Below are 24,556 nucleotides of genomic sequence, written 5' to 3'. Positions count from 1 at the left end.
ATGATATCCGGAGCAGCAACTCATCCATTTTATTAGCAAGAGACCGTACATTGGCAAGGAAGACGCTTGCAATCGATGGTTGATGCAGGTTTAGCCTTAGCTTAGCCCTGATGCCGCCTCGCTTCCCCCTCCTTTGTTTACGGTCTCGCCGCCGGCGCTGTGGTCTCGCTGTCGGCCGAGCTGGATCAGCGGTCTGCGGTGTTCGGGCAGTTTCCCGAGGGAGTTCAAAGTCCGTTGAAAGCCCGTATCTGTGAGTGTTGCCGATGTCTAGTAATGCTTCTCGGCTGTATGAGATGTGTGCAAGCCTGTTCTGCGTGAATAAACTTGCTGTTGATGGAGAAATTGCTACTAAATCGCAAAATCTGGAGAGACGCTGGGCCTCGCGTTGTGTACGCGCCGCCATCTTGGTTGTATAAGATTGGACTGAATGACTACAGGCCTGTCGCTCTGACATCTGTCGTCATGAAGACCTTTGAAAAGCTGGTATTGGCCCATCTAAAGAAGGTGACAGAACAGCTGCTGGATCCCCTACAGTTTGCATACCAAGCAAACAGATCGGTGGATGACGCAGTCAACATGAGGCTAAACTACATTCTGCAACACCTTGACTGCCCAGGAACATATGCCCGGATTCTGTTTGTTGACTTTAGTTCGGCTTTCAATACAATAATTCTGGGAATTCTCCACTCCAAACTCCTAAACCTTACTATACCCCCTGCCATCTGTCAATGGATCACCAGCTTCCTGACAGGCAGGAAACAACAGGTGAGACTGGAAGGTGTTACCTCCAGTATTCGGACAGTCAGCACTGGTGCTCCTCAGGGGTGTGTCCTTTCCCCACTGCTATTCTCCCTTTATACGAATTACTGCATATCAAGTGACCCAACTGTCAAACTCCTGAAATTTGCAATTGACACCACGCTCATCGGACTAATCCAAGATGGTGACGAGTCTGCATATGAGTAGGAAGTGAAGCAGCTGGTGCTATGGTGCAGTCAGAACAACCTTGAGCTAAACACACTCAAAACTGTGGAGATGATAGTGGACTTTAGGAAACACCCTTCAACACTACTCCCCCTCACAATATCCAACATCCCTGTGTCACCTGTGGAGAACTTCAAGTTTCTGGGCACTACCATTTCCCAAGACCTGAAATGGGAATCAAACATAACTCGATTCTGAAAAAGGCCCAGCAGAGGATGTACTTTCTACGTCAATTAAGGAAGTACAGTCTGTCACAGGAGCTGTTGATACAGTTCTACACTGCAGTCATTGAATCTGTCCTGTGCTCATCAATCACCATCTGGCTTGGAGCAGCAACAAAACAGGACAGAAACAGACTGCAGAAAACTGTTAAAACAGCTGAAAAAATCATTGGTGCCCCCCTGCCCACTCTCCAGGACTTGTACCATACAAGAACCAGAAACCGGGCAGAAAAACCATTAATGACCCTTCACACCCTGGACACAACATCTTTCAGCTCCTCCCTTCTGGCAGGCGCTACAGAACGTTGTTCACTAAAACTGCCAGACAAAGGAACAGTTTCTTTCCCCAAGCAATCACCCTCACTAACAACTGACCATAATTATATTCCCTGCTCATATCTATGAGTACTGCACAGAACTGTCAGTCATCACATTATCTGTATATGTTGCTGCTATTTACTGAGAGTTTTTATAGTAAACTCTCTCATCATACCTGGCACACAATACTGTCATTTGCACTACCATGCACTCCCACACTTTATGTACATTACTGATCTGTATCCCTATTTATTACCCACACTCTCTATACTGTCTCACATTGTCTGTATTGTCTTGTATAGTCTGTTTTTGTCTTGTCGTGTCTGTTTTGTCATGTATAGGTTTTTATTTATGTCTGTACTGTTGAGAGTAACAAACAGCTGGAACCAAATTCCTTGTGTGTGTCAACACACTTGGCCAATAAACCTGATTCTGATTCTGATTCTGATAAGGTGATATGTGCATACTTTGAACATCTCATTCCACTTAGTGTCTCCATTTGCAGTTCTAATAACCTCCACTCTTCTGGGAAGATGTTCTGCTAGATTATGTAGAGATTTGTTCTTTTACAAGGCTGTTAGTAAAGGAAGGTACATTGAAAAAAATTAAAGACACTGCTTGAAGCTTAGTGGTGATGGTATTTGCGCTCATGACCTTTCGCGTATGTGGAGATCATGCGTAAGTCTTCACAAAATGCAGTAGCCACAGTGGAGGTATCTCAGTGGGTAAATAATAAACAACAATAAACTTCCTCTACCCATATATATAAATATATAAATAAAGGTATTCTCTACACATATATGTGTGTATTTTGGGGAAAATATGTAGTATCTGAATTATCTGACATATTTCTATATCTGTGAAATCCAAACAAAAATTAAAGACATTGCTTGAAGCTTAGTGGTGATGGGATTTGCGCTCATGACCTTCTGATCAGAATACTTAACCTCTGAGCTATCCCTTCAACAATGTAGGTGAGGTGAGGAGGTTCCTGGGGTGCAGTCAGCGTTCACATTCATCCCATTGGTGTTCCACAGCATTGGAGCTCTATAGCAGGAGATCTTCCATTAAACCAAACCCATGGAAAGCAGATCTTCATGGAGCTGGCGTTGTACACTTTTGTGTTATGCTGGAACAGGTTTGGGTCTCCAAGTCCAAGTGAAGGAATTGAAGAACGTGGTACGCATTTGTGTGTCTGGCAAAGGCAGGTGTCCCAATACTTTTGTAATCATAGTAAAAGTAATGGATTAAATCCTTATTGGTTTCAAAGACCAGAAGGAAGCTTTCTGATCCACTGAGTGTCTCTGTCTGGTCTTTGATGGATTGTGCTGTGGATTTATCTCAGAAATATTACTCTTCTAAGAAATATATAATCAAATGGTGTTGGAAATATAAATCACTGCTAGTGCACTATTTCTAACACCATGATGTCCAGATGTTCTGGTAGATGTAGGTGGACAAAATAAGCAGCACCAATTGTTTAGATCATACTGTAACTTGGTCATCTACAGTCTGACTGAATACATGATTCTGATTGGCCGGAGGGTCGTTCCAGTCAGTTTAATTAGTGTTGATAATTAATGAGCTGCACTATAAATGAATGTAACCATAAAAGTGGTTAACAGTAATGAAATAAATATAATTTGTTACTGTATATAAGTAGTTTTTTATATGAGTATATGTATATGAGGTATCTACATGCTAAGGTTTGATTTCATGTTAAAACAAATTGTTTAAATGAAATGACACATGCATTTTCATGCTGAATTGTATCTTCATTACACAAAAAACCCAAATAAATTTTCTACTATTTCAGAGACCTCATCAGTGTTACATCATTTCACACTTAGAACAATTTAAGGTATTATTATTATTATTATTATTATTATTATTATTATTATTATTATTATTTATTAGTAGTAGTAGTATTAATTTCTCCTTATTATTATTTATTTTTATTTTTTTCTAAATTATTTTTATGATTATTTTTATGATTATTATTGTTGTTGTCATTATTATTATTATTATTATTATTATTATTATTATTATTATTATTATTATTATTATTATTTATTTATTTTTCCTTTTTTTATTATTATAATAAAACAATGCCGGGGTATAGAGAAGAAGCTGAAATTTCATACTATAAAATGGTAAATAATTATAATAGTGTTGACTCCACCCAATCCGTACCAGAAATTATTCTTTACTAGTGATTCTCTTGTTATAAATAATTTTTTTTCATTATACTAATTATATTGACTTGATTAAATAAAATTAAATAAATGGAAAATGTTAATTAAATAATTTACATTTGTAAGATACCATTCGGGTAATACAACTGTGTGTATATAAAAAAAATATAAAAATGACATTACATTTTTAATTTTCTGAAGATATGTTGTGCTTAACTGTTGTTTCAGCATACTTTAGAAATTTCTAGATATTTAAAATAAAATATATATTCTACATTTATTTAATATATTTATTATTAAATGAAATCATATATAAATATATAAATAAAGGTATTCTCTACACATATATGTGTGTATTTTGGGGAAAATATGTAGTATCTGAATTATCTGACATATATTTCTATATCTGTGAAATCAAAACATTAACATGTGTGCAATATATGTGCTTTGTGTATACTGTCATATATCAGATTTCCGTACGGGTGAAAACGTAACGCGTCAAACACGTGTAAAGAATTATAATAGTGTAGACTTCAATCTGTACCAGAAATTATTCTTTACTAGTGATTCTCTTGTTATAAACACATAAAAAAAGTTAACTAAATTGAACAATAGAATAAATTTAATAAATTAAACAAAATTAAATAACCGGGAAAATGTAATTAAATAGTTGACATTTGTTAAATACCATTTGGGTAATACAGCTGTGTGTAGAGGTGTGTTTATTTGTTTATTTTTTTAGGTTTAATATAAAATTAAAATTTAAATTATTTTGGCATACTTTAGCAAATATCTGAATTTAAGAAATGTTCAGATATTTTTTTATTCATTGAAAATATTTATCCATAAATGAAATCATTCCTTCCATTTCTCATTCGTCATTCGTGCAGAATTGTCAGGAATTTCTCCTTTCAAGAAAAATGCGAAAGGATCCAGATCACTAGACTGTCAAAAAAACTTGACAGAAAGTGGCGGCGTTTTTTGCGTATACGTCGATCTTGCGCAAGTCTTCGCAAAATGCCCAGTACAAATCGTGTTTCTGGTACGGATCCAGTAGCCACAGTGGTGGTATCTCAGTGGTTAACGCATTGTACTGCTGGGCCCCTGAGCAAGGCCCTTAACTCTGCTCAGTTCTGGATAAGGGATCTGCTAAATTATGTAAATGTTTACAATCTCTTACTTATAAAGCACTGAATGGTCTTTTCCTCACAGCGCCTGAGTGAACTTTCATTTATGGTCTATTTGCTTCAATTAAAAATGTTTTTTTCAGTATCCTGTAGATATAATTTACTCTAAAGGTAGAGTTTTTTATGCCACACGTTTCCCTCGGCTACGTGAACCAACCTTTCAATCTTTAAAGGTTTTTATGTCTCAGACACACTCTCGAAGTAAATTGTGTTTATTTATATATTCTGATAAGCAGCACAGGCTGGTGGTGGTGGTGGTGGTGGGGGGTGGCAGGGGGTTCGGCGGGTCAAAGACTGGGTTGTTTTGATGGTGTTACTGCCCCCTGACTGTGTTATGTCCTGGGCAGCCCTGATGCCTCCTGTTGCATTCTAGCTTTCTGTTTATCTGTTCTTCTGTTCCTGACCTGCCAGAGCCCCTGCTTGCCCTCTCTCACAGTGTCCAGCATCTTAAATCAGAGCAGGATAAAAGCATACCTAATAATTTGTTCATTTTCTCCTGTGAGCAGTGCAGGAACCCTGCTGAGGTCAGATCCAGGCCCAGAGTTGTCCTACTGTGGCTCTCTTCACCCTCTTGACCAGCCTGAGAAATCAAACCCCCCACCTCCCACCCCCTTCTTCTTCAGCTCACAGATATCTTATCTAACCTCCTGCTGCTATAAATAATCACACACGACTATTGTAAAGTCACACTTCCTGGGAACTTCTGCTGGGATCACAATAACTTCCACATCCCATGAGCCCTGTTTCTCAAACAACTACATGTTACTGATTGGCTGATGGGTGATAAAGTGTGTGTGATTGATGTCTATCTGTTATGATTGAATTAATGAAGGTGTGTGTGATTGGCAGTGTTGTGCTCGTTACTGAGAAATAGTACAGTTACTCGTTACTTCATTCAAAAAGTAACTGAATTACTTTGTTGATTATTTACACCAAAAAGTAATGCGTTACTGTTAAAAGTAACTTTTTAGTTACTTTTTTTAAAGAAGCTTCTTTAATGTTCACATTAATGCCCTTTTATGTGTTATACTCTACAAACTCAAAACTGACTTAAACACAGAGTAATATTAAACACTATTTTATTAAAGTCAGGGCAGCACACACTGAATATATCACAAGCATTTCTGAAATAAAGAACAAAACAAGCTGAATAATAAATTCACAATCAAACACTAAAGTGGCTTCTGCTGTTGTGTTGAGCTCTTAAACATGTTCCTTTCACAGCTGAAGTATGAAAACTATTAACAATGTAGAACAGAACACCGGGTTAGCTTCTAGCTACTAGCTTCTAGCTTCTAGCTTCGTCGAGGCGTGGAGTTACTGGAGGAGCTTCAACAGATTGGAGTTGCTGTTTATCGCAGTAGATACGAGCTTCGAACCAGAAAGACACAGCTTACATTTGACTAAAAAGTCTTTGTCTTTATACTCAACTAAAGTAAAATAATGATCATATTTCCACTTTGAGAAACTTGTCTTGCTCTCGCCTCGACTCGCTATTACTGCTGCACAGACCTGAATAAACAGAGACACGCCCACAGTGCGTCTTCTTCGTGTTTACAGTGGTTCATCCACCAATCCTACAATGCGTCTCTGCTGTAAACAGTAGGCTTACAGTCTACACTTCAGCCAAAAGTAACGGGTGGCGCACCATACGGTAACGGAGTTAATTTATTTTTAAAAGTAGCGCGTTACAGTATTAGTTACTGTCAAAAGTAACTACAACACTGGTGATTGGTGTGTATCAGTTCTCACCTGGATGATGAAGGTGTGTGTGATTGGTGTGTATCACTTCTCACCTGGTTGATGAAGGTGTGTAATTGGTGTGTATCAGTTCTCACCTGGTTGATGAAGGTGTGTGATTGGTGTGTATCAGTTCTCACCTGGTTGATGAAGGTGTGTAATTGGTGTGTATCAGTTCTCACCTGGTTGATGAAGGTGTGTGTGATTGGTGTGTATCAGTTCTCACCTGGTTGATGAAGGTGTGTGTAATTGGTGTGTATCAGTTCTCACCTGGTTGATGAAGGTGTGTGTGATTGGTGTGTATCAGTTCTCACCTGGTTGATGAAGGTGTGTGATTGGTGTATCAGTTCTCACCTGGATGATGAAGGTGTGTGTGATTGGTGTGTATCAGTTCTCACCTGGTTGATGAAGGTGTGTGATTGGTGTGTATCAGTTCTCACCTGGTTGATGAAGGTGTGTAATTGGTGTGTATCAGTTCTCACCTGGTTGATGAAGGTGTGTGTAATTGGTGTGTATCAGTTCTCACCTGGTTGATGAAGGTGTGTGTGATTGAGGTGTATCAGCTCTCACCTGGTTGATGAAGGTGTGTGTGATTGAGGTGTATCAGCTCTCACCTGGTTGATGAAGGTGTGTGTAATTGGTGTGTATCTTTTCTCACCTGGTTGATGAAGGTGTGTGTGATTGGTGTGTATCAGTTCTCACCTGGTTGATGAAGGTGTGTGTGATTGGGTGTATCAGTTCTCACCTGGTTGATGAAGGTGTGTGTGATTGGGTGTATCAGCTCTCACCTGGTTGATGAAGGTGTGTGTGATTGAGGTGTATCAGCTCTCACCTGGTTGATGAAGGTGTGTGTGATTGGGATGTATCAGTTTCCACCTGGTTGATGAAGGTGTGTGTGATTGGGGTGTATCAGTTCTCACCTGGTTGATGAAGGTGTGTGTGATTGGGTGTATCAGTTCTCACCTGGTTGATGAAGGTGTGTGTGATTGAGGTGTATCAGTTCCCACCTGGTTGATGAAGGTGTGTGTGATTGAGGTGTATCAGTTCCCACCTGGTTGATGAAGGTGTGTGTGATTGGGTGTATCAGTTCTCACCTGGTTGATGAAGGTGTGTGTGATTGAGGTGTATCAGTTCCCACCTGGTTGATGAAGTGTGTGTGATTGGGTGTATCAGTTCTCACCTGGTTGATGAAGGTGTGTGTGATTGAGGTGTATCAGTTCCCACCTGGTTGATGAAGGTGTGTGTGATTGGGGTGTATCAGTTCTCACCTGGTTGATGAAGGCATGAGCGACTCTTGGGCTCAATAGTAAGAGGGCACGTCTAAGAGAGTCCCTGTAGCGATTGAGCTCTTCGGTCTTCATAGTGCTGAAAAGGGTGAGGAAAACCTTTGAGACGTTCCTCTCTACCTGCTGCAGAGACACGTCCAAACTGGAGCGAGACGCCTGATCCAGAAATGCTTTTAATCCACTGACATCTGATTGGGAGAGACAGAGAGAGTGAGTGAGTGAGTGAGTGAGAGAGTGAGAGAGAGAGAGAGAGAGAGAGAGAGAGAGAGAGAGAGAGAGAGAGAGAGAGAGAGAGAGCAGAGCTTTTGTTGTCAGATGGTTGAAGGTCTGTCTTTCAGAGGTTAACACTCTTAATGTACTGATTCTTCAAAGTAAGAAAGAAGAGCATCAGAGAGCTCTCATAACAATTCATTGTGAGCTGAACAGGAAATTGCACTGAACCATTGACCTTATACACAAAACATTTCTCTTGTAAACCGTCTATTTGTCCTACGTTCGACAGGCGATTGTGATTTTTCTGGAACATGCAACACACACACGAGAACATCGTTACTCAGAAACTGGGTACTCTGGATGCCAAAGTGTATACTTTAGCTTTTTTTTAAGACATGGCAAAAGCAGACCATCAGGAACATTAAGATTTCCCTCACTAAAAGAAAAGAAACACTGAATGCTCCTGAAAACCACATGATGATGTTTTAAAGATAGTTCTGCAAGTCAGGTTTTTATTTTCCTTCCATCAGCCATCTGGATCAGACTGTTACACTCATACTACATGTCTATCACTTCATGTCTGCCTGTTGAGGCTCGATCTGTCTCTCAGAACTCGGAGTGGGAGTGGTGGGGGGTTGTGGGGGGTTGGAGGTGGGCAAAGGGGCAAGTGAGAGTCTGAATAACAAGCAGGCAGAGACATGAGTCACTCATTCCTGTCTATCTGACGGCTTAATGAAGCAGTGGACAGCTTTATGAAGCACGGCAGCACTTTACACACACACAAGAGGATAATCACACACACTCCAACATACACTTGATCACCTTCTCGAACACACACTCGAGGAGGGAGGAATGTAAATGAGTCCTCCAAGAATGAATAAAAAACATTCAGACCTTTGTGACTTTCACTGGGTTTTTCCATCATTAACCCGTGAGCAGTGTGCAATACTTAGGTGTCACGTTTTCATCTCTTCAGGGTTTAAGACTTTATAAGTCCTCCTGTATCTCAGAAACAAGAAACAGAAGCCACACTGTAACACTCAAACTCCAGAGTGTGGATGTTGAGCTTCATGTACTTCACAAACACTGTTTAACCTTAGATGAGTTTGAGACAGATTAGAGACAAAAGATGGGGGCAGTACAGGAAACAGATTAGAGACAAAAGATGATTCTGACATTTTCAACATCTTCTTGAGCATGGCTGTAGTTCCTACGTGCCTCAAGATGATGACCATTGTCCTTGTGGTAAAGAAGTTTCCAGTCTCCTGCCTCAATGCCTATCATCCCGTCGCAATCACACCCATCGTAATGAAGTGCTTCGAGAGGCTCATCATGTGGCACATCAAGACCCAGCTTCCACCCTCACTGGACCCCATGCAGTTTGTGTATTGTCCAAACCGTTCAACGGACAATGCCCACAACCCTCCATCTGGCCCTCACCCACCTGGACAATAAGGACACTTAAGTACAAATGCTGTTCATAGACTTCAGTTCAGCATTCAACACAATCTTCCCTCAGCACCTGATTGAAAAACTGATCCTACTGGGCTTGAACACCTCCCTCTCTAACTGTATCCTGGACTTCCTGACTGGAAGACTCGAGGCAGTCTGGATCGGGAAGAGCATCTCCACCACACTGAGCACTGGGGCCCCTCAGGGCTGTGTGCTCAGCCCACTGCTGTTCATTTTGCTGACTCACGACTGTGCAGCAATGCATATAAAACACATCGTCAAGTGTGCTGATGACACGACCGTAGTAGGTCTTATCAGCAAGAATGACGAGTCAGCTTATAGAGAGGAGGTGCAACAGTTAGCAGCTCGGTGTGGAGCCAACAAACTGTCTGTTGACAAATCTAAAGAGATGGTTGTTGCCTTCAGGAGAGCAAAGAATAGCCATTCTCCACTGATCATCGATGAATTCACAGTGGAGATCATCAAGAGCTCCAAATTCCTTGGTGTTCATCTGGCAGAGAACTTCACTTGGTACATATATTTGGCTGCTACTATTGTTTTTTGCACAACCTCTGTTTACAGTTTGTGTCTTTTGTGGAATTTTTCTTACAAGTACAGTCCTGTATACAGTTCTGTCTGTCTTGTCTTGCACTGTTTGTACAGGTTGCGCACGATGCACTTTCTGTGGTGAGGACACTTACTTAAGTCCTGAGCTCTGTGTTTTTCTGTTATGTAGATTTATTTTGTTTAATGTTGTTTATGTAGAACCAGGGTTCTGGAGGAATGCTGTCTCATTCACTGTGTACTGCATCAGATATATTTGGTATACATGACAAATGACAGAAGATGGGGTAAGTAGAGGAGACAGATTAGAGACAGAAGATGGGGTAAGTAGAGGAGACAGATTAGAGACAGAAGATGGGGTAAGTACAGGAGACAGATTAGAGACAGAAGATGGGGTAAGTACAGGAGACAGATAAGAGACAGAAGATGGGGTAAGTAGAGGAGACAGATTAGAGACAGAAGATGGGGTAAGTACAGGAAACAGATAAAAGACAGAAGATGGGGTAAGTACAGGGGACAGATAAGAGACAGAAGATGGGGTAAGTACAGGAAACAGATTAGAGACAGAAGATGGGGTAAGTACAGGGGACAGATTAGAGACAGAAGATGGGGTATGTACAGGAGACAGATTAGAGACAGGAAACAGGTGTAGACCAGAGAAATATAAGAGACCAGTGGGGCAGGTTTAGGACAGAATACAATAAACAGAAATATCACATCATGCTCAGACCCATCTGTAAGTTCTACAGCATGGTTTCACGTTACTCAGTGCTGAACTGACTCGTCTGATACCACGCCTGACTCAGCTGCGTTCCTCTCACTTATCGACATACGACTCAACATCTGAATGGATCGATTCGTTTTTGTGTAGTCTGGTCGAACACTAATTGGGTCATTGCTCAGATGTTGCCTAATTGTATCTTAATTGTCATATAATTGTCATATTGTCAATATAATAAAGAGCAGTTCTGGTGTTGCCTCTCTGAGGGGCTTCATGCTGTGATGAACTGCTCCATTACACTGCTGCCAGTCCTAATGTTATTATTACTGTTATTAATGATAATCATTTAACAACACATTATTGCTATAGAGCACAGCAGACACTCCCCTCCTGTCACATGACTTACACAGTAAACCATTATAAACATGATCAGTGTGTAGATATGCTAGGCTTTTTAGGCTTTCAATCCTGTCTTCATACTAAACATACTGATTCTGATTAGAGATTGGAAATGTTCAGAGACTGGAGATGGTGAGAGACTGGAGACAAATCAGAGAAAGGAGAAAGGTTGGAGAGAGAGAGAGAGAGAGAGAGAGAGAGAGAGAGAGAGAGAGATTGCTAAGATTCCGAAGACTGATTAGATTCAGTAAAAGGGTTAAGGACATGAAATGGCATAAGGACAAGTAACAGTTAAGAGACAGGAGACAGTAAATACACTAAAAGCTTTAACATGGATTCATAACTATTTAAAATCTACTTCAGATGAACCTGTGAGGTGATCACACTGATCTTCTCAGTGTCCTGAAGAAATGCTGCAGCTGGACTCACTTCTGCAGAACATTTCAGTCTTACTGATTTTACTGCCACACAGAATCCACAAACCTTCAGCAGCAGGAGTTCTGTGCTGTGGAACTGCAAGGCCATGAGGAGAGTCATGCTGAGCGAACACACACACACACACTGGGACACACTGGGACACAGGGGTTACAGCAAGGTTGTTATGCGTGAAAGGAGAGCTGAGGGACCGGAGCAGGCTAAAAACTACTCTTCTCATCTAACCCTCCCCAGATGTGCAGCAGAGCGTGCAGCCCAGATCTTGTAGAACACACACACACACACACACACACACACACACACACACACACACACACACAGAGAGAGCGAGAACAACCATGCACTGCTTTGCGTTCAGTGATGAGGTGGTGGGATGGAGTGAAGGAGTTACTGCAACCCACCAGGCATTGATGATTTTACTATAAATATACATCACACAATGTTTTATTTCTTTTACACCAGATTTACATTCATAGCATTTGAGAGGAACCTGCAGAATGCTCTAAATTCTCCATCCATTAATACATCCTGATAACCGTTCGTTAGGTCATAGACTAAGACCAGCATTAGTATAAAATCTCTGTTAGATGGGTGTACTGTTAAAATAGCCAACAGAAGATGGTTACATTTTGTATAAGAACTAATTTAAGTATTTAGGAAGAGGTTGGGCTTCAGATATTATTTGGACATAAAGGAGACCTTGGCAACAGAATTCGGGTAGCAGTGGTAAAGGATGGAGGGATTAGTGGTAGAAGATGGAGGGATAAGTGCAGCTGTGGTAGAGGATGGAGGGATAAGTAAATAAGTGATAAAAGGTTGAGAGAGCATGATGGAGTGTTAGAGGATGGAGGGTTCAGTGAAGGAATGGCATAGAATGGAGATATCAGTGGAGCAGTGGTAAAAGATAGAGAGAATGTGGAACAGTGGTAAAGGATGGTGGGATCAGTGGTGCAGTGGTAGAAGATAGAAAGAGCATGGTGCAATGGTAGAGGATGGCGAGACCACTGCAAATGATCCAAAACACAGCTGTGCGACTTGTGTTCAATCTGCCCAAGTTCTCCCACACCACCCCACTGAGGGGCTAAAATGGACCTCCTCACTCCTCACACTGCACCATGCTGTCTGAGATCCTCCAGCACTGCTCGACCTCTCAGGATAAGGGGTAAGTATACTTCAAGACTCTTCTCTGTTCTGGCACCGAGTTGGTGAAATGAAATTTCCTTGGATGTCCAAACAGTGAGGCCCCTGGCTATCTTCAAGCAATGGGTGAAGACCTTCCTCTTCCTGCCTGCAACACTTAAACTAACACTTTCCCACTCAAAGCACTTTTGCACTTCACTCTGGAAAAGAGTGCCTTAGCTAAATGCCACAAATGTAAATGTAAATGAACATGGTGCAGTGGTAGAGGATGGAGGGATCAGTGGTGCAAAGGTAGAGGATAGAGGGATCAGTGATGCAGTGGTACAGAATGGAGGGATCAGTGGTGCAGTGGTAAAGGATAGAGGGATCAGTGATGCAGTGGTAAAGTATGGAGGGATCAGTGGTGCAGTAGTGAAGAATAGAGGGATCAGTGGTGCAGTGGTAGAGGATGGAGGGATCAGTGGTGCAAAGGTAGAGGATAGAGGGATCAGTGGTGCAGTGGTACAGAATGGAGGGATCAGTGGTGCAGTGGTAAAGGATAGAGGGATCAGTGGTGCAGTGGTAGAGGATGGAGGGATCGGTGGTGCAGTGGTAGAGGATGGAGGGATCACTGGTGCAGCGGTAGAAGATGTAGGGATCACTGGTGCAGTGGTAGAGAAGGTAGGGATCAGTGGTGCAGTGGTAGAGGATGAAGGGAACAGTGGTGCAGTGGTAGAGGATGGAGGGATCAGTGGTGCAGTGGTAGAGGATGGAGGGATCAGTGGTGCAGTGGTAGAGGATGGAGGGATCAGTGGTGCAGTGGTAGAGAATGGAGGGATCACTGGTGCAGTGGTAGAGAATGGCAGGATCAGTGGTGCAGTAGTAAAGAATAGAGGGATCAGTGGTGCGATGGTACAGAATGGAGGGATCAGTGGTGCGATGGTACAGAATGGAGGATCAGTGGTGCAGTGGTAGAGGATGGGGGGATCAGTGGTGCAGTGTAGAGAATGTAGAAATAAGTGGTGCAGTGGTAGAGAATGGAGGGATCAATGGTGCAGTAGTAAAGAATCGAGTTATCAGTAATGCAGTGGTAGAGGATGGAGGGATCACTGGTGCAGTGGTAAAGAATAGAGGGATTGGTGGTGCAGTGGTAGAAGATGGAGGGATCAGTGGTGCAGTGGTAGAGGATGGAGGGATCAGTGGGGCAGTGGTAAAGAATAGAGGGATTGGTGGTGCAGTGGTAGAGGATGGAGATATCAGTGATATAGGATGGAGTATTTGTAATATGTAAAAAAAAAAAAAAAAGGACAGTTGATCTTATCTGGATCAGTCTGCAGCTGAATAATGAGGATGAAGGACGAATATTTACAACTTATGGCAGAAACAGTTTATACTCAGATCCACTTGTCGTCTGTTTGCTCCAGACAGAGAATAATCCGATGTGAAGTACTCAGCTGTGTAGATCAGACCAAGGTCAGCCTTAATATAACACATACAGATACATACCTGTAATAACTATAATCCAGCTTCCAGACACAATTATACAATTTCACTGAAATATGATCAACAATATCGCAGAATCCCATTACAGCAATACAATGCGAGGCCTTTCTCACTTATTTCCCACAGACACCCAGAAATTGTTTGTATGTCACTTGATGACAAAATCAATGAAAAGCATCAGTGGGGAAAAAAAGGAAAAACCTTCCACTGAGATTGAAGCTTCGCCAAACCGAAAGGCACCAACTCAAAGGATGAACGAAACAGATTCGCTTCACTTCATTTAACAATTCAAAAAATGCAAAATAATAATAATAATAATAATAATAATAATAATAATAATAATAAAAGGTGCAGATAAAGCAAATAGTCACGTTCTTCTGACTGCTCATTCCGCCTGAAACTTTACAATTCTCATCCTGAAGCTTGTTAACCTTTACCGTCCTGCCTTCACTTCTATGAACAACGGTTCGGCGTTCCACAGAAGAAAATGTTCCCTTCAACCACATTTGGCTGTGCGTAAATAAATAACCAACAAGACAAGAAGATAAAAAAAGCAGAAAGGGAAATAAAAAGCATAAAAAACACCCAGATTTTATAGAATTAAAAAAGTCTCTGTCCTTGGTACTGAAGAAGAGTGCACTGAAACACATTCTATACAGATACTGCAGTACACAGTGGGGTCAATTTGGAGTTTTAATAATCATGAGTATACAGTAGTAAGAACACAAACTAATGATACCTTTTATCACAGCTGCATTGAATGAGGAAGGAACCAAAGTCCTAATAAAAACCAAGCTGCAATATTTAGCATGAAAAAGCAGCAGAAACTAAAACAATGCAGCAGCATACAGTAAACAAGCACAACGATTATTAAAAACTACTCTATTATTCATTTGTCCTTTTATTCCTTCTTATATTTTCTAGTGGAAATCACAGTGGCAACAGGCTAGGAAGTCAATGTAGATCTTTCTTGTTCTGAGCCACAGACTTCAGTTCCTCCTGATGGATCTTCAGAGGTTCCCAAGACAACCATGAGATATAATCTCTCAAGTGGGTCCATATAGTTGAGTAAAGTAAAGATACACTCTGTAAAAGTAAAAGTGTCCCTTTAAACTTTCACTTAAGAAAAAGTACAAAAGTATTTGCCTTCAAATGTACTTAAGCATCCAAAGTACTATGATTTATTATAACTAATGTTCCTATTATCTTTTTTTCAGCCATGATACAATGGCCATGGTGCACAGCAGGTTAAGGGCCTTCTGTGCACCATGGGCGTTGTATCTTGGCCGACCCTGCACTCTGATACCAGCTTCCTTACATTGCTGTGATGTGCAAAGAAAGAATTTCACTGTGCTATAAAGTAAAAAAGCCCCTTTATCTTGCAAACATGGTTGCCAATTATGGCAACTTGTCGTCGATCTATTATCCAGTCGAGCTGAAACTTAATCTCTGGTGTATATTCTTCAAAATACATCCTTGTTTCAGGATCATGTGATTTGCCTGAAACAATTCTAGAAACCTTAGGATGGTTTTGGAAAATCAGAAATCATTCCTTGATAATATCAATGACCCAATATGGTCCTGCAGCTTTCCCATTTATTGCTGATTATTTTCCTATAACCACTGGTCCCCCAAGGAAGTGCAAGCGCTCCAAATTCATCTGCCACTAGAGGCAGCACGGACAGCGCCGAGTTGGCATGGCTGTCCTGGAGAGCCCAGAGTACCTGGCAGAAGGGTGGGGCAGTGAGACAAGACACGGCTGGAGGCAACTAAACAGAGTGACCAATCTTCACTGTCTTCAAACCAAGCAGAACATATAAAAGGACACCGCAAAGACAGTAAAATAGAGAACCTTTTGCGGGTTGCTGCAGCGAGTTCGTTTGGTGTGTTTTCTTACCTACTTTAAATTAGCATCAGGGTCAGTGGTTTAGCTCTCTCAGGATCTAAGCTGTTCAGGTTTTGAGCAGCGAGACGACTGCCATGTTCAGCCTGTATCGCTAATGAACTTCTGTTCAGACAGTTTGGGTAATTAAATCTTATTGTGTATCAAGCCAGTGACAGACAACACCAAATCCTCCCAGTCTGTGTAATCCCCAGCATCTCTACACACCCAACCAACTCTGCTCTCTCTCTCACTACACTCTACACACAACCTCTAACACTGTGGGTATATTTATATCGAAATACCGGTAATGTGCTTAACGATTCGGCTGCTGATTTGTGCTGTATTTTTCTCATAACATGTGGCCCTCTCAAAGGTCACGAGGGACATTAGGAAGCATTCCTTGTTAGCGCCAACAAAAAAATACATAAAATCTCTTTTAGCTTTTTCAGGTGATCTTAAAGGTCATACCAGTGATAAATCTTGAGATTTTCTAGTTATACATCTGCCCAGAACGCAATTAAATCTTTATGTTGAAGAGCATCACCTGTTTATCGATTGATGAGATGATGAGCATAATAGTGCTGATGATGGAATTAGTATGAATTAGGGATGCTCTTCTCCATAATTGATTCCGATGCGATTCGCATCTCAAAGCATCGGCAACAACACGATACATCAAAGGTACATATAAAGTAGCTACTAATGCGATATGATGTGATTTCCCCTCATTACGATGCAGTGCGGTTTGATTTCAGTTCGATTCAACACAAAGCGGTTCAATAGAAAAAATTCGATGCTCTGTGATTTAATAAGGTACAGATAGTACATTTTTAATTCTTTGGTTTGACAGAGAGCAAATCATCAATTTACTTAAGTGCCTTCTGACTTTTAATGCACGGCCATACCACACACATGCCTTTGTAGTGCAACAATAAAATAAATAAATAAATAAATAAAACCAGACGTTCTTTTTTCCTGTTTAGTCTCCAGGAAGATGCAGCTCTACCTCTGCCATGTTAATCTGTATAGTATGTGAATCATACCATCCCTAATCAAATACAGAAATCTTATATATATATATATATATATATATATATATATATATATATATATATATATATATGGAATCATAGTTAATATATATGTTATGTATGTATGCAATATATATGCTTTGCATATATGCATATATGTTAACGCTCTGGAATTTGAACTGAGATGTGCAAATGAGGGAATCTTAAGTGACTAATGCATTAAAGTGTCGCTGCAGCGCTCTCGTTGGCTAGTGGGTTAACTGCAACCGCACCACTAACACAGCAGGGAGTAAAAAGGCATTGTGGATTTGGACTTCCATGACCCTTTAAGTTCCAGTGTGGCCTGATGGTGCTTGTAAACATGATTCAGTGGCCCAGCAGGAATAAAAAACATGCTGATGTTTATATCTTTCCTCAGATATGTGTGTAAAGTTGACGACTACAATATAAAGCCTTAAGGGTGTTTGTGTGTGTGTGTGTGTTGGTGTGTGTGTTGGTGACCTGAATATGGAGTCATTTTTCCACATAAGTCATACATTCTGTGTGAATAAACATCCGTGGGTGTGTTCCTCAGTGCAGATGGAAATCTTTCTCACTGAAGCTTGGTTTCCCCCCCCCGCTGTGCTTTGACAGGGTCCGACAGACAACAGGACAAATTTCCGGTTTGGAGAACAAACATGGCGAAAAACGCTGAGCCGTGTGGAGCGGCGCAGAGGTGCAGCAGAACGGCATGCTGGGAGTTTCTCTGCAAATCGGCGCTGACGGCCGGAGCAGCCTCGTTCTGCGTTTAGATCCATTCTGACAGCATGTGGGTGTTTGTTTAAGCAACTGTGAAGTGTTCACTCGCTCTTTTCCCCGCAAAGTTTTTAGCGTGAAAGAGTTGAGGCTGATGGGGAGATGTTTGGATCAGATCGCTGTTCTCGCCCCTGAGCAGCACCAAAGTCAAAGTCAAGCTCTCGCTCTCAACTCATTAGTGAAGAAGCGACTGATAGACCCCTTCTTACCCATCTGCTTAATCTCATCTGCTGTTTCTCATTTAGGAACACTACACACAACACTCCAACACATACACACAGACACACACACACTCAGTGTACACTGGCTTGCATAACAGTCCCACAGCTCTACTGTCTGGAACTGAATAAATAATAATAGTGGAGGGTGTGTGTGTGTGTGTGTGTGTGTGTGTGTATCAGCCCCACTGCTGTCAAACCCTTTACCTAGTTCCACTGCATGGTGACGGTGATGATGAAGGTAAGGATGATAAAGATGAAGATATTGATGATAGTAATAATGATGATAATGCCAGTGATGATGAGGAAGATGAAGATAATGATGATAATGATTTAATAATGATGATGATTATAGTGGTGATGATGATGAGAGGAGAAAGTTAAGATGGTGAAGAGTAGAGGTTAAGATGGTGAAGATGATGACTATGATAATGATGATCGAGATGATGCTGATGATGATGAGGAGGATGAGGATGAGGAGAGGATATAAGAATAGTAATGAAGTTCAAGATGGTGATGAAGATAATGATAGTGATGATGATGCTGATAATGATAACTATGATTGTGATAATGGTGATGAAAACAGTGATGATGAAGGTAATGATGATAGTGATGAAGATTAATCATTTACTGATGATGATGATGATAATAGTGAGGATGGTGATTGTGATGATGATAAGGATTATGATGATAGCGATGATGACGATGGTGATGATGATGATAATGAAGGATGTCACTCACCATACTCCACACCATAAATGATGATGATAGTGATGATGATGATGATGATGATGATGATGACAACGACAGTAATGTTGATGATGATGATAATGGCATTTCTCACCATACCATCTGCACCATAGAAGATGATGATAGTGAGAATGATGATGGTGATGATAGTGATGATGATGATGATGATGGGCGTCACTCACTGTACTCCGCAATGATGATGATAATGATGATGATGATGATGATGATGATGGGTGTCACTCACCGTACTCCGCATTGTTGAAGAAGTTGATAATGATGATGATGATGATGATGATGATGACCGTCACTCACTGTACTCCGCATCGTTGAAGATGATGATGATGATGATGATGATGATAATGATGATGATGATGATGGGTGTCACTTACTGTACTCCGCATTGTTGAAGATAATGATAGTGATGATGATGATGATGATGATGATGATGATGATGGCCGTCACTCACCGTACTCCGCATTGTTGAAGAAGATGATGATGATGATGATGATGATGATGATGATGGCCGTCACTCACTGTACTCTGCATCGTTGAAGATGATGATAATGATGATGATGATGATGATGATGGGTGTCACTTACTGTACTCCGCATTGTTGAAGATAATGATAGTGATGATGATGATGATGATGGCCGTCACTCACTGTACTCCGCATCGTTGAAGATAATGATAGGGATGATGATGATGATGGTGATGATAATGATGATGATGATGATGATGATGATGATGGCCGTCACTCACTGTACTCCGCATCGTTGAAGATGATGATAGGGATGATGATGATGATGGTGATGATAATGATGATGATGATGATGATGATGATGGGTGTCACTCACTGTACTCCGCATCGTTGAAGATAATGATGATGATGATGATGATGATGATGATGATGATGGGCGTCACTCACTGTACTCCACATTGTTGAAGATAATGATTATGATGATGATGATGATGATGATGATGGGCGTCACTCACTGTACTCCACATTGTTGAAGATGATGATAGTGATGATGATGATGGTGATGGGCGTCACTCACCGTAGTCCGCGTCGTAGAAGATAATGAACTTGCGCCAGTGCAGGTCAGACAGGAGTGTAAGCAGGACGTTATCGAGGCGTACAGGTGGACGGACAGAAAGTGTGTACATCTCTGTGTCTGGTCTGGTGTTGAACACACACTCTGCTCTCGGAGCTCCGTTCCCTCCACGCTGCACAAACAGGTGAGGGATGTGCATGGCGTCTGTGAGCGACTGTAGAGCTCGAGCTGCAGCACAGCCTGTCGATGACACCAACGCCAGGATTCCCTGATTCATCAGCTCACATGCTGTAGACACACACACACACACACACACACACACACACACACACACACACGTGAATAGGATAGAAAAAAATCTTGCTTGGAAAAATCCTATAGAACAGAAAACGCTTTAAAGTCCAGCTACACCTTTTTTTCTGCTGTTAGTCTTTTTTTTTACATCTCACTCAACTAAAGGTTGCATTTTTTTCTACACTTTACAGTATTTGTTGTTAAGATGCACTTTAGGTGTACGATGCTGCAAATAAAACTCCCAGCGTATAGCAGAAACATATAGCAGAAAGCAGGCGCTCTCTCCCTCAATGTAAAACAGGAAAAGCCCCAACCGACATGCAAATCTGGAATGATTAACAGTTGCATAGTGTCTAATTTTAACTGACCTCTTGGAAGCTCTGCCCTCTTTTTCCCTTCTAATGTTAATTTACTTACCTTAGTGTTTTTTATTATCATCATCATCATCATCATCATCATCATTATTATTATTATTATTATTATTTATTCATTCCTGTGAATTGCATCATTAAATCTATATTAATTTACTGTTTATTTACTCATCATCCTGGTTTTATTTTATATATATATATATATATATATATATATATATATATATATATATATATATATATATATATATATATATGAATAACACTTGAAATGAAATTTGACTGGTTTTGACATTTAACTGCAATAAAAATACCCTAAATGTCATTATTTTAGCCTGAAATTTGATGAATTCCTAAAGTGCCCCAAAATACACAAAAATATACATATTTTAAACTTTTATTGAGTTGCTACAGTTTTTTGTGGCTGTTATGGGTCAGATTTATTTTCTTATCTATACAAATGAATATTAGATTTACTATTGGGGGTTAAATCTAGGAAAATGGTGAAAATCTTGAAAATGTACATGCTTTGTATGTGTGTATTTTTTAATGAAAATACAAAATGGCCAGCTTGTGATGTTTGTTACAGTTATGCTTGGAGTATGCAGGTATATTAGGATGTTTCTTTGCCCTTTTTACTTTCAATAAAATATAATAAAATCATTATGACTGTTATGTTTTCATGTTTTTCATGTCTTAAATAAAACAGGACATCACATTGTGTAAAAGCAGATGTTTTTTTATCTAAATGCGAGTTGTGTAAAACCTAAAAAATACTCTTTCCCAGCTCTCTAAAACATTAACATAACATTAATCATCCATTTATTAATGTCAGATAAACTGTTTATACATTTTATAAAGATCTGTAGTTCAGAATTTGCGGTAGACATTTGTATAAGGGTATTCTTGGTCCGGATCAAAATAGTAAATTTTATATTAAATATATATATTCATAACCTGTTCAGATTCACTGGCATGACCAAGCTGTTTCGTTCATGTTGATCTTGTTTCCGTTTCTCGTTTCTTGTTCCTGCCTTGCCCTGTTTATCGCTGTTTGCTGATCGACTGAGCACAGCCAGTTTCCCTTTTCTCATGTTTGCCTGCTGAGTTTAGGATTGTTTTCCGGTTTATTATAATAAGCAGTTTTATCCCGCATTCCCCTCCGCTTCTGTTAGAATATGTGCATTGCATTACATGGCAACCCTTTGCATGAAATCAACATCACGTTTGCAGTCATGCTCGTGTTCATGAAAACAGCTCGCTTGTGTACACTATATTGTGTAATTACACCAGTTGTTATAATACACAAAAACATCTCATACATTCACCGACACAGAGTAATGAAGTGAATGTAATTTGCTTCTGTACTTAAGTAGTTTTATTGTAACTTCACTACATTTCAAAGTCAAATTAATTATGAGGATAAAAACGTTACCAATTAGAGTTTTACACGTGTTCTGATCGGCGCTCGGTGTATCTACTGATCACCGACATACAGTTCAGCATCAGTTCAACATCAAGCAGAACATTTAGAGAGGAATAAATGATGAAGAAACTCCAGACTCGAACTCACCACAACAACCTTATATGCATAATTTTTTAATTAGTAGAAAAGAAGGTTTTGTGTTCATGATGATTGTAATAGAAATCAATCAGTGTTTGAGTCATTAATATCATTCTATTAATAGATCAGTGTGCTGAGAGTCACATTCGAGTCTTTACACAGAAACTGAGGTGATTAAGTGAAGAATCTTGTGATAAAAATGATAACAGGAACATTATCGTTATGATAAATCACTACTTTCAATACTTAAGTCTTACTCTAATACTTCGTCCACCACTGAATACATGTACCTTTTACAGTCATATCTTGAAATTTGTGACTATTTGTATTTATTTCCATGGCATTTTTGACACAATCTTTCATTCGATTCTGACTCGACAGCAGTAACAAAGGAAATAAGTTACTGATCGCTTTCGAAACAGTTTTATTCCAATCACATTAACAAAGAAATCGGACAATGGTTGAGGGTTAAGGGCCATACTCAGAAACCCGGTGGTGATAATGCTGACATTTAAACCCATGACCTTCCAAACCAGTGCAACTTCCTCACTTCCTCAACTTTACTAAAATCCCCACAGTTGGAATCCTAAAATAAATTCCTGAGTCCTGAAACCAAGACAAGATCTAATCCAAATAAGGTCAAGACCAAGACAAGACTGAGACCTAGCTAGCACAGTGAGGTGGTAGCTCAGTGGTAACTGATCAGAAGGTTGGGGGGGTCAAGCCCCAGTATTGCAAAGCTGCCACTCTTGAGCAAAGCCCTCAACCCTCTGTGCTCCAGGGATGCTGTGTTACGGCTGACCCTGAGCTCTGACCCCAGCATCCAAACATCACTGGGATATGTGGAAATTTCACTGTGCTGTATTGTACATGTGACAAGAAAAAAGCACAAAAACACAACACAAAGCTTTAAAGCATGACTCCGCCCCATTATCCTCCTATTGAATTGGTAAAACTCATACATAAACTAAATTAATAAAACGTTTGCATGTTTCTTTTTGCTCATAATCAGCATTACCAGTTTGTTCCTATCATTTAAGACCTGGTTCCAGTTTGGATTGTTTAGTAGGAGGCGTGTTCATCCAGTAGTTCCAACCAATCACCTGCTCCTTCACAGCTTGTGTTCCATAATGGGAAATATGATACGTGAAATTAAATCACTCGATGTACAGAGTCTGTCTTATTCAACATTACAAGCATGTTCATACTTAAAATGGAAGAAAGGAGGTGCAGGTGTGAACATTTGTAGTCGGTACATCTTAACAAAAAGTCACGAATGGCAGCTTTTCCCCATAAAAGTGCCTGATGTTTAACATAAAACCCATAAAAACCAGGTTTCACCTCAGACATCTGCTAAGTTAAAGGACTTCATCAGTAAAGTACAGCAGGACCATATGCGATTCCTCTCGGGTTTTGTCAGGTTCACGAGGTTTAGAGAAGATAATTATGAAAATGGCTTGATGTGGACTTTAAATGGAATAAAAATCACAGACAGAATTATAGGATGTTAAAGGTCATGATGGATTCGGTGGTCTCATCCTCTGGAGCTCTGAAGGATGGCAGGACTGAGATTCTCAGCAGCAATTTTCAAAAATAAAACCTTTAAATGCAGTAAAGCGTCCTGGACTCCATGAGTTCAGCCATTTTTTTTTTTTTAGATACGACGTGACGAGAAAGATAAAAGGAGAGAAGTGAGAGAAGAAGAAAGGGAAAGCTGGAGTGTGTTGCTGTTCGAGAAAAGAAAGAGAGAGCGATAGAGAAAGCACTCTAATATTTTTTTTCAATGAAACAATATTTTCCATTTCGTACCCAAAAAATGTCGGTAAAAAAGATTTTTGTTTTTTATTAATAATGCGGTACTGTCGAAGTCTTATGTTTTCTAATATGTCATCATTCCTATAGCAACAGTAAACAGGATCATATGCTCAGATTCTGTTTGTCGACTTCAGTTCAGCTTTCAGTACAATAATTCCAGGAATTCTCCACTCCAAACTCCTAAAGCTCACTATACCCCCTGCCATCTGTCAGGCAGGAAGCAACAGGTGGGACTGGGAGGTATAACCTCCAGTATTCGGACAGTCAGCACTGGTGCTCCTCAGGGATGTGTCCTCTCCCCACTGCGATTCTCCCTCTACATTAACGACTGCATCTCAAGTGACCCAACTGTTACACTACTGAATTTTGCATATGATACTACGTTCATCCGACTCATCCAAGATGGCGACGAGTCTGCATATGAACAGAAGGTGAAGCAGCTGG

General features: G+C 40.3%; 1 pseudogene; it reads right to left on the bottom strand.

Moving 5' to 3' along the window:
- Positions 1 to 24,556, bottom strand: part of LOC124390429 — a 251,268-nt pseudogene that overhangs the window by 72,649 nt on the left and 154,063 nt on the right.

The sequence above is a fragment of the Silurus meridionalis genome, chromosome 8, assembly GCF_014805685.1.
Source record: "Silurus meridionalis isolate SWU-2019-XX chromosome 8, ASM1480568v1, whole genome shotgun sequence".
In the NCBI taxonomy this organism is placed as follows: Eukaryota; Metazoa; Chordata; class Actinopteri; order Siluriformes; family Siluridae; genus Silurus; species Silurus meridionalis.
The sequence above is the reverse complement of the archived record's forward strand: the minus strand, read 5'-3'. Positions and strand labels throughout refer to the sequence as shown.